This window comes from Ursus arctos, unplaced genomic scaffold (assembly GCF_023065955.2).
Source record: "Ursus arctos isolate Adak ecotype North America unplaced genomic scaffold, UrsArc2.0 scaffold_7, whole genome shotgun sequence".
NCBI lineage: Eukaryota > Metazoa > Chordata > Mammalia > Carnivora > Ursidae > Ursus > Ursus arctos.
This window is the reverse complement of record NW_026623089.1, coordinates 56,284,849-56,299,747: the sequence shown is the minus strand read 5'-3', so window position 1 is coordinate 56,299,747 and position 14,899 is coordinate 56,284,849. Positions and strand designations below refer to the sequence as shown.

Below are 14,899 nucleotides of genomic sequence, written 5' to 3'. Positions count from 1 at the left end.
TAACATTAATGTTGTGCAATGGTTTTCAACTTTCATTTTCAATTAATAACAAATACAGATTACTTCATTATGGTTGAATATCAAAATTAAAATGTTAACAACCTTGACTGTTCAAGATTAGAAGTGACAGAGGTAGAAGGTGAAAGGTAAACTGTAGAATTAAAGACAGAAAACAGAATGAATGCTGTTATTCTTACCAAACACCAGAAAGAGTCAGGATACTGACTAAAGATGATGGAATATGAAACAGGGAAATAACAATAAAACTAAAAATGATATCAGACTATAAAACATTGGAAGGAAGAAAGGGCAGGGATAAGCAGGTAGTATAGATGAACAAAATTTTCATATTTCATAAAAGGAAATAAATGGATAATATCTTAAGTTGATAAGTAAAGGAAAAGAATTATAAGTATATAACTTACTGTTCTGGAGTAACTATCAGATCTAAAATCAAAAAGACTTCCTCCAGGGTGTGGGACTGGAAATAAAGATTTTCTGTGGGGTGTGAAACTGAAGGTAGCAAGGAGCAGAACAGGAAATTGTTTTTCACCATAAATTCTTCTACATTATTTGATTTTCTATGATATATATATCTTTCTCTAAAATTTTTATAGATCTGAGTCAAAGTTCAGCTTCGCCTGGAACAATTATTAAATCTCTTCTCTGACCATCCCACATTATGTGCTCTTAACACTTTCATATTTAAAGGTACTATAACATCTTGAACTTGTTCATCTCTTATAATTATTCTAATTTAATTTCCTAAAACTAAGTCCCATTACTTTAAGTTTTTTGAAGTCAGAAACCAGACCTTATTTTTTTAATGAAATTCTAAGTATTTGATAAAGAGTATAATATGTATTTAGTTTGGCTAATATGTTAAGTGCCCAGCAAAAAGCAATAACAAAATAGCTACTATTAGAATTTCTTATTTAATAGCTGATTTTCTTTAGTTATAACCTAACATTCTTCCTTCATTTCACATTTCAGTGCTTTATTCTTCTTTTCAGTTTTTAACAAATGTTTCTGAAATGATTTTTAAGGAGTTCTGAGATATCCCAGGGTATGGAATATCATGGAGTTTGGTGATTTCCATCAAGAATTCCTAACTGTATGGTGGTCTTCAACCAAATCCAACGTAGCACATAGCACATTTGTGGGCAAGTTTATGAAAGAATATCCCAAATATTCAAAACTGCATTGTGCCTGCTAAATTCATATCTTTCAATAATCACTCTGAATGTAAATTGACTAAATGCTCCAATCAAAAGACATGGGGTATCAGAATAGATTTAAAAAAAAACAAGACCCATCCACATGCTGCCTACAAGAGTCTCATTTTAGAACTAAAGACATCTCCAGATGGAAAGTGAGGAGACAGAGAACCATCTATCATGCTAATGGATGTCAAAAGAAAGCTGGAGTATCCATACTTAGATCAGACAAACTGATGTTAAAACAAAGATAGTAATAAGAGATGAAGAAGGGCAGTATATCATAATAAAGGGGTCTATCCATCAAGAAGATCTAACAATTGCCTTTATGCCCCCAACTTGGGAGTAATCAAATATATAATCGATTAATAATGAACATAAAGAAACTCTTGATAATATTACAATAGTAGTAGGGGATTTTAACAGCCCACTTACAGCAATGGACAGATCATCTAAGCAGAAAATCAACAAGGAAACAGTGGCTTTGAATGACACACTGGACCAGATGGACTTAACAGATATATTCAGAGCATTTCATCCTAAAGAAGCGGAATACACATTCTTCTCAAGTGCACATGGAACATTCTCCAGAATAGACGACACACTGGGTCACAAATCAGGTCTCAGTGGGTACAAAGAGACTGAAATCATACCATACATATTTTCATACCACAGCATTATGACACTTGAAGTGAACCACAAGAAAAAATTTGGAAAGACCTCAAATACATGGAGGTTAATGAACATCCTACTATAGAATGAATGGATTAACCAAGAAATTAAAGAAGAATTTAAAAAATACATGGAAGCAAATGAAAATGAAAACATAACAGTCCAAAACCTTTGGGATGCAGCAAAGGCAGTCCTTAAAGGGAAGTAGACTGTAATACATGCCCGCCTCAACAAGCAAAAAAAGTCTCAAATACACAACGTGACCTTCCATCTAAAGGAGCTAAAAAAGGAACAGCAAATAAAGCCTAAAGCCAGCAGAAGGATCCTGGAACACAAAAGGTTGGCTCCCTTGCCTCAAAGGGGAAACAACTCTTGTGCCATTCATTCTCCAGAGCTCCCCGTGGGATCACGAAGAGATAGACTTCAGATCAACACTGTCCAAAAGAAAATTAATGTGAGCCACACATACAATTTAAAATATTTTAGTAGCCACATTTTTTCAAATATTAACAGTGAGACACATGTTTAAACATTAAAATGTAAAAAGAATAGGTAAAATGAATTTTTTAATTATATTTTGTTTTACCAAAACATTCAAAATCTATCATTTCAACATGTAATCAATATACACATTATTGGGATAGTGTACATTTTTTCATACTAAGCCTTTGAAATCTATTTTATATTCAACTTTTAAATCTCAATTCAGATGCTAAATTTTCATCACAAATACTGGATCTACATTAGGATTTCATCAAATTTACAGTTGAAAAAGTACACTCATGTACCCATATTTCAAAGCTTTCTAATAACTGATAATGTATTGGTTATTAAGATTTAAATTATAATTAAAATTCACAATTCAGATCCTCGGCCATACTTACCGCACTTTTGGCTAGTATTTGCCATACTGCAGTACAGCTTTAGCTCAGCTTCTTCCGTGCCCTATCCTGAGTCCTTCAACCCCTCATAGGTTTCACACAGGACTCCTTCAGTAAATCACTTGTACAAGAACCCTTATCTTAGGGGTGCCTGGGTAGCGCAGTGGTTAAGCCTCTGCCTTGAGCTCAGGGTGTGATCCCAGCATTCTGGGTTCAAGCCCCATATCAGGCTCCTCCACTAAGAGTCTGCTTCTTCCTCTCCCACTCCCCCTGCTTGTGTTCCCTCTCTCGCTGGCTGTCTCTGTCAAATAAATAAAAAAAATAATCTTTAAAAAAAAAAAAAGAACCCTTATCTTAGGTTATACTTCTAGGGAACCCAACCTATCTATATAGACTATAACTAATCCCCCCTCTTGGAGATTTGCAATACAACCTAGTATTTTTAAAGCACTGACTGAGAAATCCTCTGTTAAAGAACCCTGTTTAAAAATTTAAATACAGAGTTCTATAAATTTATTTAACTGCTTTTTCTCCCAGAAGAGCTCTTAGACTCTCCAGGAATACTAGTTTTCAAGGAGCACAGGTTGAGGCTGTACTGGAGCATTATTCTCAAGCAATTTCAAAGATACCTGGAGGGGTAAGACTAGCGTATATTAAATGACAGCAAAAACAAAGGGAATACATATATACAATTACCAGTCAAAAAGTATTGCTTAAATATAGTATCATGAAAAGAGTCCCAACTCTGCCAACTAACTGGGTGACCTCAAGCAAGTCATATTTTCTTTCTAGATTTAAGTCTCCCCAATTACACAATAAAAATAATAATAGTTACTTCGCAGGGTTATGGTGAGGAGTAATGTCTATGCCCACTACTGTGATTAAGGTTTTATATACAGTATTTCATTAAGACACATAAATACTAATATTTATGTATTATTTACTAATATTTATGTATAACAACTGTATTATTACAGTTGTTATTTCTTATATCATCACTATCAGAAAGGCACTGCGGAGACGTAACCTATCTTCTTTATAATAAGGCCAGATAAATCTTCCTAAAGCACAGACCTAGTTCTGTCACTATCTTGACTCAAAAATTTCCTTTGGTGCTCCAGCATCCTTATCTTGCTATTCAAGGACCTCTAGGGTCTACTAATAAATCTACTGTTACAAATTGATTTCCCATTTTGCTTTCCATGCATTCCATGCAATGATCAGGCTTTGAGGAATTCCAACATTAGATGACCATTTAGAAAAAGATGAACCAAAAAGGAAATAGAGACGAAGCAGCCAAAGAGATAAAGAGGGAAAATTAGGACTGTGTGCTTCTCTATTATTCAAGGAAACAGAGTATTTTAGAAAGAAGAAAATAATCAACGGTCTCAAATGTGCTAAGACTTCAAGTCAGATGATAGAGATACAAAAGTTCTACGGACTCTGAGAAACAAACTGAGGGCTTCAGAGAGGAGGGGGGTGGGGGAATGGGATAGGCTGGTGATGGGTAGTAAGGAGGGCACGCATTGCATGGTGCACTGGGTGTTATACACAACTAATGAATCATCGAACATTACATCAAAAATCAGGGATGTACTGTATGGTGACTAACATAATATAATAAAAAAATATTATTAAAAAAAAAGTTTGTGAAGGGCTTGTGAAAGAAGATGTTGAGTTCAGTTTATACATAAGTGTAACGTAATACCTAAATAGCCAAGTGGAACTACCTACTAAATGGTTAGAGCAGTGGTGTTGACTACAGTGTGTATCACTTCTCAGTAGGGATGAAGGAAGTGAAGTGTCAACTCATGTGTTGAGAATCAAACATTCCCAAGGATGACCATTGTTGGTGGGAGCAAGTTGAGCATGATTACCTATGTGTTAATGTAGAAAAATGATTGAAAAGCACTCAGAGAGCTTTTGGCAGTAGAGCTTTATATGAAAACTGAAAGTTGTCCACAAAGCAATTATAATTAAAGTCCTGAGAATGAAAAAGATGCCCAAAGAAAGGAGAGAAAAGGGGACAGAGGACCAAGACTAAGACTTTGGAAAAATCATAGTTCGGAGACAAGAGGAAGAGAAAGTGAATGAGGAAAGAAAAGGAAGGTGTGGATTAGTAAAAAGAGAATTTAGTGTGTAACATCCTGAAAAAGAAGGAGAAAACAACAATTAGACCAAAGTAGAAGAATAGAAAAGGTAAAACAGGATAAGAAGTTTAAAAGGACAGTGGACTAAAGGAAATGGAATTTTTTTAGTATAGCTGACACCCTCTGTTACATTAGTCTCAGGTGTGATCACACAGTGATTCAACACATATTATGCTGTGCTCACCACAAGCATACACCACAATGTAGCTCACATCTGTCACCATATAATGGTATTACAACACCATTGACTTTTATTCCCATGACTTATTCATTCCACATCTAGAAGCCTGGATCTCCCACTCCTCTTCATCCATTTTGCTCATTCCCTACCGCCATCCCCCTGGCAACCATCAGTTTGTTCTCTATATTTATAGATCTGATTGTCCTTTATGTTTGTTTGTTTATTCATTTGTTTTGTTTTTTAGATTCCACATATAAATGAAATCATATGGCATTTGCCTTTCTCAGTCTGATTTATTTCACTTAGCATAACATCCTCTAGGTCTATTAGGAAATGGCATTTTTATTGAATATTTGCCAATCATCAAGCAGGGGTGAGCTAATATGTGTGATGAAAGAACCAGTGAAAAGGAATATGAATGAACAGACTTGAAAAAGAAAAGACAACTATAGAAGAAAAGTCTCTCAAAAGAAGAGGAGACATAAATAAGAATCCAAGTAAGATTGGACAGTTTTAAAGAGTAAAAAGGAACACCCCTTCCTTTGAAACTGAAGAAAGAGATTAGAAGAAAGAGTCAAGAACAGAAAGTCTAAAAATTCTTCTTTCTGATGCTGAGAAACTGCCAACAGCTTAATGCACTCTTTAACACTAAATATGCCACAAAATAATAATGTTCAGAACTATCACCTGTGAGGATAAACTTTAAATCACTTGTCAGCATTATACTTAACTCTGCTACCTTTGCACACAGAGTAGTACCATCTCTCCAGCCATGAAGGAAAACAAAGCCATAATATATGCATCGCACCTTTGATTTCAGACTCTTTACCAACTGAGATTTCTGTCCATATTTTAGTTTCTAGGACTCATCACTTACAAATCAATCTGTTCACATGCATTAAATCTTTATTCCTATCTCTGAATTATACATCAGAGTAAATGGTATGTGGCTTACAGAATACCTCTTAGTTTCAAAACTGACATTGCAATCATTTTCTCAAATCAGCCTGTCTATATGTCCCAGGTCCAACATACCAAGTGACTGAAAGTGAGATGGCTACACACACACATTAAGTACTGTACTTCCCAACTGCCCACCCAACACTTCAAGATGGGCGACACTGAGGCGTTTGCTGCGAATATCAAATGCATTATAAGAAAAGCCTGCTGCAGATTTTTCAAGTGAACACTAAGGGATGCCATGTTGAGTGTGTTCCAGCAATTAGTAGTTTACAAGCAATGTAGCTAATTAGCTCATCAGTCTTCAATGGAAGTGTTTCCATAAACATTCTGCCAGCTACAAGACACCATGCATGCATGTTAAAATGTGTTAGAACAAGAGTTCATCATCCCCTTTCAAATGAAGAATGAACTGCATCTCCTCAAGCACAATGTGTTTGGTAGAAAGATTATTGTATTTGTGACTTTATGCTTATCTAAGAACACTCTCGAGCTATAATAACAGTTAAATATACACAACATCAACATAGCAATAGATGGAAATAATGAGGCAGCAGCTGTTGCCTTTGAAACCATATATAGGCTGTGAGTAATTGGTGGTAAATACCAAACATTTTATCTAAGTCCTAACTGCAATGTTGTTGAGCAGAGTAGATGGAGCTGACCTGTTACTTAGGGACAGTTAACTAAAAATGAACTGCTATTTTCTTTTATAAATAAATGTTCAATAGAGCTGAGCTTTAAAAGATAAAATCTTTCAACACAGGTGACCCAAAATGACACCAGTAAATTTTTTAAACCTCTATTTTCCCTAGGATACAATTTTTTCCCTTAAACAAAAATAAAAATGCATTGAATAATCAGGGAGGCAATAGGTAACATTTTAAAGGTTCAATATTGGAAATTCTATAATAGCATTTGTTGTTTAAGTAAGTACCCAAGTATACTGATAGGAAGATTTATTACACTTCCAAGATACCATTTTCCAGGAACAATCGTTTCTAGAAGTAATCGTTTTCTCTGACTAATATGGATGATAGTAAGTCTTGACTTCTAATTCCTGTTGGAAAAAAAGTCTATAAACCTAGGGTCTTACAAATCATGAAGATGAAGAACTATGGAAATGCATAAAGAGGGATAAATTTTTTAAATACCCCGAATACATGTATTATGCATGTGACAAATGTGTGCATTTTTCAATACAAATGTTTACTTCTCACCAGGGAGGGGTCAGTCCCATAGCCACTACCCATATCACCTACCCTGCTAGTAATACTCATGAGCCAGGCAACCTGGGGCAAGTTGTCAGCTGCTACTGGCCTAAGCTTTACATACGTACAGTTGGGAGGCTCCTGCATTAGCAGCCTAAATAGCATAGCATTTCTTTTAGTATAAAATGCCATAGCCCCATATTTGGGAAGGAGAGCTATAGTTAGAGGGCCCTAATGGATTCAAAAATCTCATTAATCTTCTCAGCCCTCCAGCTGGGTCAAAGTAGCCTTGGTGGAGGCCCACAATTAAAAATAGATGGGGAAGTATTTTAGCAGAGGCAGGACTCCAACAAATTCACAAGCCCTCTCCCACTTGACATACATCAACATGAAGCCAATAGTACATGTTTCCAATGGCTGGCTCTGGTAGTAATAACTGCCTAGACTGTTGGTGTTAAACTGCACATTCCAGATAATTCATACCAAAGTATATGGAGGTTTGATCAGTGTGCTATGCTACCTGTGTAGGCATCTTGACTTGTCTGAGCAGTATATAAAAATGTTGAACCTTAATCTTTCTCTGAACACTCTTGAAATCTCAAATTAATTATCTCCTTATACATTAAGGAAGGCATATTTTTATATTTATTTTAACACAGGTTTGACCCACGTAGGTCCACTTACATGTGGCTTTTCTGTATACAGTACAGTACTGTAAATATATTTGCTCTTCCTTATGATTTTCTTAATAACATTTTCCTTTCTCCAGTGTATTTTATTGTAAGAATACAGTATACAACATGTATAACATACAAAATATGTGTTAATCAACTGTTTATGTTATCAGTAAGGCTTCTATAGTAGGCCATTAGTAGTTAAGTTCTGGGGGAATCAAAAGTTATACATGGATTTTTGACTGCATGGGGGTCAGCATCCCTAACTCCTGTATTGTTCAAGGTCAACAATATATCACTGGAAATCTAAAAATGTGTAATTATTAAGATAAAGCAGTTAGTGTTTGCATGAGAAAACTATTAACATTATGTTTAAATGTTCAAAGGAAAAAGAATCTGATACCCTTTAAGAATTAAAAGTAAGTCTGTTTACTTGTTTACTACCTGTCTTCCCACTAAAATATCAGCTCTATGAGGGCAAGTCTTGTCTGCCTAGTTCACTTCTGTGAGCCTAGCACATAGAACAGACCCTGCCCTATACAAAGGTTTCAACAAATATTTAATTTTTTTTTAAGTAGAAGAGAAAGAAATACAAGTCTCTGAGAAAAGACAGGCTAGACATAGACCACATCTTCCTATCAATTATATATGTACTCACCTATACACACATGGGAGAGAGTCTTCTTTCCCTACTTGATGGTAAAACAAAGGAAAAGGGAAGTTTGTAGTCACTATTTTATTTCTCCTTCATATGTGCTTCAACAGCCTTTGAGACATACCACTACAAGACATTTACCAGACATTTTTATAACTGTTTATATGTCTATTTACCCCAGTAGACTATTAATACCTAGGATACATCTTATTTACTTCCATAATTCCAGGGCCCAAAATAAAACCAAATTCAGATACCAAATATTTAACCAAAACAGGTAAATATTAGGCAAATGCTGTAAATATTAACAAATGTTCACATATGAATAAAGAAAGGGCACAAGAGTCTAAATACGGTTTCTTTTGTAATCTTCTGTCTCTCTTAACAATACCTTAGTGAAATACTAATTGTTCACTTCCTTTCTACAACCTTTCTCGCTCACAGTAAGCCCATATTTTGAGACTGGAACAAACTCTGACCTAGGTTTATTTAGTATTTCACATAATTTTTGTCCTTTTTCTTTTTTAATCAAAGCATTAAAGAAAACACAAAAGAATGTCTTTTTTTTTTTTTCAGTTCTAATTCAAATCTTTAATTCCATCTAATTTTTTTTTCTAGCTGAAGGCAAAAGCTAAAACCAGGATAATTGAGAAGACTACCTTCTGTAGGGATCTCCCAGTACCACAAAGTTACATGTAAAGCAAATTTCAACCATGTTTCTTCTACAACTTTAAATTTAACTGACAAATCTTTAAGACTTCTGCTAAACCCAGATCAATACTTACCTTCATTTCCAAACAACAAACTAAATAATGTTTATTAATAGAAAGAGTATATATATATACAGACAGACATATATATACATCTGTCACAAGTCCTTGTTTTTTGCAATTTCATGTATGAACAGCAAATGCCATACATTGTATCATATCATAAAATTAGTTTCTCACATAAGCCAAATAAAGTCCCATAATCTTACCATCCTAAGGGATCCCAAAGAAAACAGGACATGTGTGTTTGTATGTGTCAAATGTTTCCTTCTTTCTAAAAATAACCATCCAGATGTTTCATTTCAGAGGTAATACCTGAACAAGTACCAATCTAAAAAAGTCATTTTCACTCATACATGGAACATAAGGAATGGAGCTGAGGACCACAGGGGAAGGGAGAGAAAACCGAATGGGAAGAAATCAGAGAGGGAGACAAACCATGAGAGACTCTCGACTCCAGGAACCAAACCAAGGGTTACAGAAGGCGGGGGGGTGGGGGGGTAACCACGTGATGGGTATTAAGGAGGGCACATGTGATGAGCACCGGGTATTATATGCAATTAATGAATCGTTGGAACACTACGACAAAAACTTATGATATACTATATGTTGGTTAATTGAACCTAATTTTTAAAAAGTCAATTGCATTTCTATGCACCAACAACACCAGAAATATAATTGATCTGAGTCCAGAAACATACCCACATATATATGGAACTTTGGCATTTAACAAAAGTGACATATCCAAACAGTTTTTCAAAGTAGTTGTACCAATTTATACTCCACCAAGCAATGTATAAAAAATCCTGTTACTTCAAAGTCTTTCTAACATGTCAGACTTTTTAATTTCTGCCAACTGAATTTCATAAAATGGTACTTCATTTGCATATCTCTGACCACCAGTGAAGCTGACTGGTGCTTATTCCTCTGTAAAATTCCTTTTATGCCCATTTTTCTTTTGCTTTTCTTATTGATTTGTGTTCTTGTGACTCTTATTGTGTTTATGTCAATATTTTCCCCAAGTGGGTCTTTAAGAATTTTTTGATGTAAGAAAGTTCTTAATTTTGATATAATAAAATACATTAGTCTTTATAGGTTTTTGGATTTTGTTTAATAAACCCTGTTATACATTCAAAGCTTTAAAATATTCATCCTATTTTTAATGACGGGAAAAAGCAGGGGGAAGTGTCACAAACTTAAAGACAGATATAAAGGGGTGCCTGAGTGGCACAGTTGGTTGAGCACCCAACTCTTGGTTTCACTCAGGTAGTGATCTCATGGTCATGAAACTGAGCCCCACGTCAGGCTCCGTGCTCAGCACAAAGTCTGCCTGAGATTCTGTCTCTCTCCCTCTGCCCCCCCCCCTTTACTCATGGGATTTCTCTGTCTCTCCCTCTCTCTAAATTAAATAAATTTTCACAGGACATCTGTGTAGGCTCAGTCAGTGAAGTGTAAGCTTTCAGCTCAGGTCATGATCCCAGGGTCCAGGGATCGAGTCCCCTATAAGGCTCCTTGCTCAGTGGGGAGCCTGCTTCTCCTTCTGCCTGACACTCCCCCTGCTTGTGCTCTCTCTCTGACAAATAAATAAATAAAAATTTTTTAAAATAAAAGATAGATGTAAAATTAAAATCTTTAAAGTACCATTTTATAATATCACAAAAAAAAATCACATGTTTTTGAATCAGAAGACTCATTACTATTAAAATGTCAGTTCAGCACAAATTGATCTACAGATCTAATTTAATCCCAATCAAAATCCCAGCAGGCTTTTTTGTAAAAATTAAAAAGCTAATTCCAAAACTTCTATGGAAGTGCAAGGGACCTAAATTTATAAAATCGAGATAATTTTTATTTTAACTTACTCTGAGGTACAATAATCAAGACCATGTGTTATTGGTGTAAGGGTAGATATACAAATTAATGAAACAGAACAGAGTTCTGAAGCAGACACACAGATAATGGTCAACTGATTTTCAAAAAAGGTGCAAAAGAAATTCAATTGAGAAAGTAATTTTTTTTCAATAACTATACTAAAACAATTAAACTTCCATATGCGTCCACAAAATACTGGATCAATTGAATTCCCAGATGAAAAAGAAAATGAATCATGATGCCTAACTCACACCATTCATAAAAATTTATTTCCAGGTAGACTGGAAGAGCAAAACAATAAAGCCCATAGATGATTACATATGAGAATATCTTCTTGACTTACAGTAGGCATTTTTTTAACAGAAAAGAAAAATCTCTATCCACAAAGGAATGAAATAATTAGCTGGAATTTACCAAAATTACTTCTAAATATCAAAAAGTTTAATATAATGAAAGAAGAGGCTTTTAATATCCACAACTAACAAGTCTCATATCTAGAACACACAAAAAGTCATCAGAGAAATAAAAATTTAAAACTACAGTGGAAAACCACTACATACACTAGAATCAAAAACACGGACACTTGCTAACACCAAGTTAGTAAGAATGTAGAACAAGTGGAATTCTTATACATTACTGATGAGAGTGTCAACTGGAAAATCTACTTTCAAAAACTGTTTGGTAAAATCTATTAAAGCTGAGTGTATACCTTATGACCTAGCGATTTCATCCTAAGTATAGGCCAGCAGGAAAGTCTACATTTAGGCACCAAAGTAATGCACAAATATGTACACAGCAGCACTGTTCATTAAGGCCAAAAGCTGTAAAAACTCAACTGTCCATCAATCTAACATGGATAAATTATAATCTATTACATGTTGAGATCTCACAAACATAACACTAAGCAAAAGAAGCCAGACTCAAGAGATGTAACATACTATATGATCCTACTTATGTAAAGTGCAAAAGAGGCAAAAAAACTAACCTATGTAATAACCTAGGATAATTGCTACCGTTGAGGTGAAGAAGTGATAACTGGTTGGAGGCACAAGGGGTGCTTCTAGGATTCTGGTAAGTTTCTATTTCTTGATCTAGGTGAAGGTTACATTGTGCATTCATAATGTGAAACTGTACTGAGTTGTTCACAATAATGTATGCACTTCCTTGTATTTCTTATTCTTGGTAAACCATGAAAAAACCTTAAATATAACCAATTGTGTGACTTAGAAGCAATGTCTATACATTGCAGGGGTACAGTAGAGGTTATCCGAAGGTAGCATACATACCAAAGGCAAAACATGTAGTCCAAACATTATAAACAATTCTTAGCTAAATCCTAGCTAATTGTTATAGGAATATTCTAAAACTAAATAAAATATTAGGTTTAATACTTTGCCATTGTATAGATATAAGTATGGGGGTAAGCTGTAAGATTATGAGTGAAAAATAAATAATCACTATGTGGGCCACATTTGCTGGGTCTCTACAGTTCTACCCAATTATGACCTTTCCTTTCACCAACCTCCCCTAAAACTACCCATGTCCTATCTTCCATAGGCAAATTCTTTAGGTAATCAAATGCCCACATTATTTATCACTTGAGGTCTCTAACTAAAGCCACTAAAGACAGTAAAAAAAAATAAAACAGAACCTTGGTGTAATGCTATATATTACAGTCTTTAGTAGAAGGATAAATTTTCTAAATTAGTCTCAAATTCTTTTTGAAAATAAATCAATAAATATACAAATAAAAATATCCTCTACCTCCAATGTTTTTTCACTTTCCCAAATTCTTTAAACTTACTATTTGCTCTTCATTAGTCCTTTATATTATGCCACTGGACAAAGCGCTTAAAAAGGGGGCAGGAAACTAAAATATGTTTCTAGTATCAAAGAGTTGCTTGAGTCGGAATTCATTCTCCTGATATTTCAACTCCACCACTGAGCTAAAATTCCTTCCAAGTTTTTCAGAACAGTGCTCTCACTGTTACTATCTCTGCTATCCATAGGATAAGCATTGGCCATTCCCCAAATTCCAGAACCATTTGCCATTTCACTGCTTTCCTCCCACACTCTAGTGGCGGGAGTTCAATTTGGCAGTTTGTCAAAAAGAATCAGAGTATAAAGCACTTGGTGATTTTTAACCAAATGTATTTGTTGTGTATACAGCATATGCCACATATATCACATAATACGATTTCACACATTATAATAGAACACAGTGAAGGATATACGACATAATCCTAGAATCCAAATATACTTCTCTTTGAGACCTTCTCTTTAAAATAATTTTCTTTTATGGAGCCAAAAACCATTAACTTACTTTTTTTAAATATACACCATTTCATGACAACTTATGCTATTACTGTTCCCTGCTAAGAATGACCAATGTCTTACATATTTATTATTAGGTGTTTTATAAAAACTATGTTGTCAAATAGATCACATTACGTGACAAAAACAGTACCAGAATAGCATTCATATTCCTTACCAAAAGACTCAGCAAAGAAACCATAAGAGATAATATGTCATAAATGCAAAGATAAAATCATTATAAAATTTTATAATATGAAGTGACAAAATGATGCTCCACTTTTAAATTAATTTAACAAACATTTATCAGGTGGTTGTCATGTATCAGGTATTGCTCATCAAATAAGACCTGGTGTTTGCCACCTTCAAGGAATTAAGAGTCTAGACTTACTGAACAAGTAAATTAATGTTGTATGAGGTAGTAAATCCAATGAAAGAGAGATGTTCAGAGTCTGTGGGGACACAGAAGAGGGACATCTAAATCAGCGTTATGAGGTCAGTACACACTTCCTGGAAAAGACCTGGGTTGAGCTTTCCTGCAATGAATAATTGGCTGAATGAGAGCAGTAATCCAGGTGAAGGAAATAGTTGGTAACTGAAGTGCAGAGGCATAGGGCAACATGGACCATTCAAGATACTTCAGGTTCTTGTTTGGAGGAAAGGAAAGAATCAGGAAATGAAAAGGGAGAGAATGGCAGAAAGATTTTAAGCATGGAAGTAAAATGAGTATATTTTCATCTTTAAAAGATATATTTGGCTTTGGTATAAGGTAAGGCTAATGCAGTAATCCTGAATTCAGGAGGCTACATTAGTAATGGAGAAGAGGGAAATATCTGAGAGACAGAAGGAGACAGAATTTGTTAAACTTAACGTATTGCATGGTGCACTGGGTGTTATACACAACTAATGAATCATCGAGCCTTACATCGGAAACCGGGGATGTACTGTATGGTGACTAACATAATATAATAAAAAGTCATTTAAAAAAAAAAAAAAAAGAATTTGTTAAACTTAGAGACTAACTGGAAGAGAGGGTGAAATGAGAATGAAGAGTCTAAACTGCCTTGGTGACTATGTGGATGATGGTACCAGAACCGAGAGAACAGGACAAAGAGTGGGTCTAAGGTGGTAGGGAGCAGGGAGGAGTGATGAATTCATGTGAAATTATCTTAGGCATTATGTTTTCTTTATATTTTCTGAAGAGTCTCTATAAAATATAAATCATAGATAAAATATATAACAAAAAATAACTCCCCTATATTTGACCTAAAGTTTATTGTAGCTAGTATATTCATCTTAATTATTTAATTAGCAAACATTTCCTGATTTTCATAAAGTTATGT

General features: G+C 34.7%; 1 protein-coding gene across 9 annotated transcripts in view; it reads right to left on the bottom strand.

Moving 5' to 3' along the window:
* CTNNA3 (catenin alpha 3) overlaps positions 1 to 14,899 on the bottom strand; it is a 1,640,794-nt gene that overhangs the window by 1,520,412 nt on the left and 105,483 nt on the right. The gene's annotated exons all lie outside the window — the stretch shown is intronic.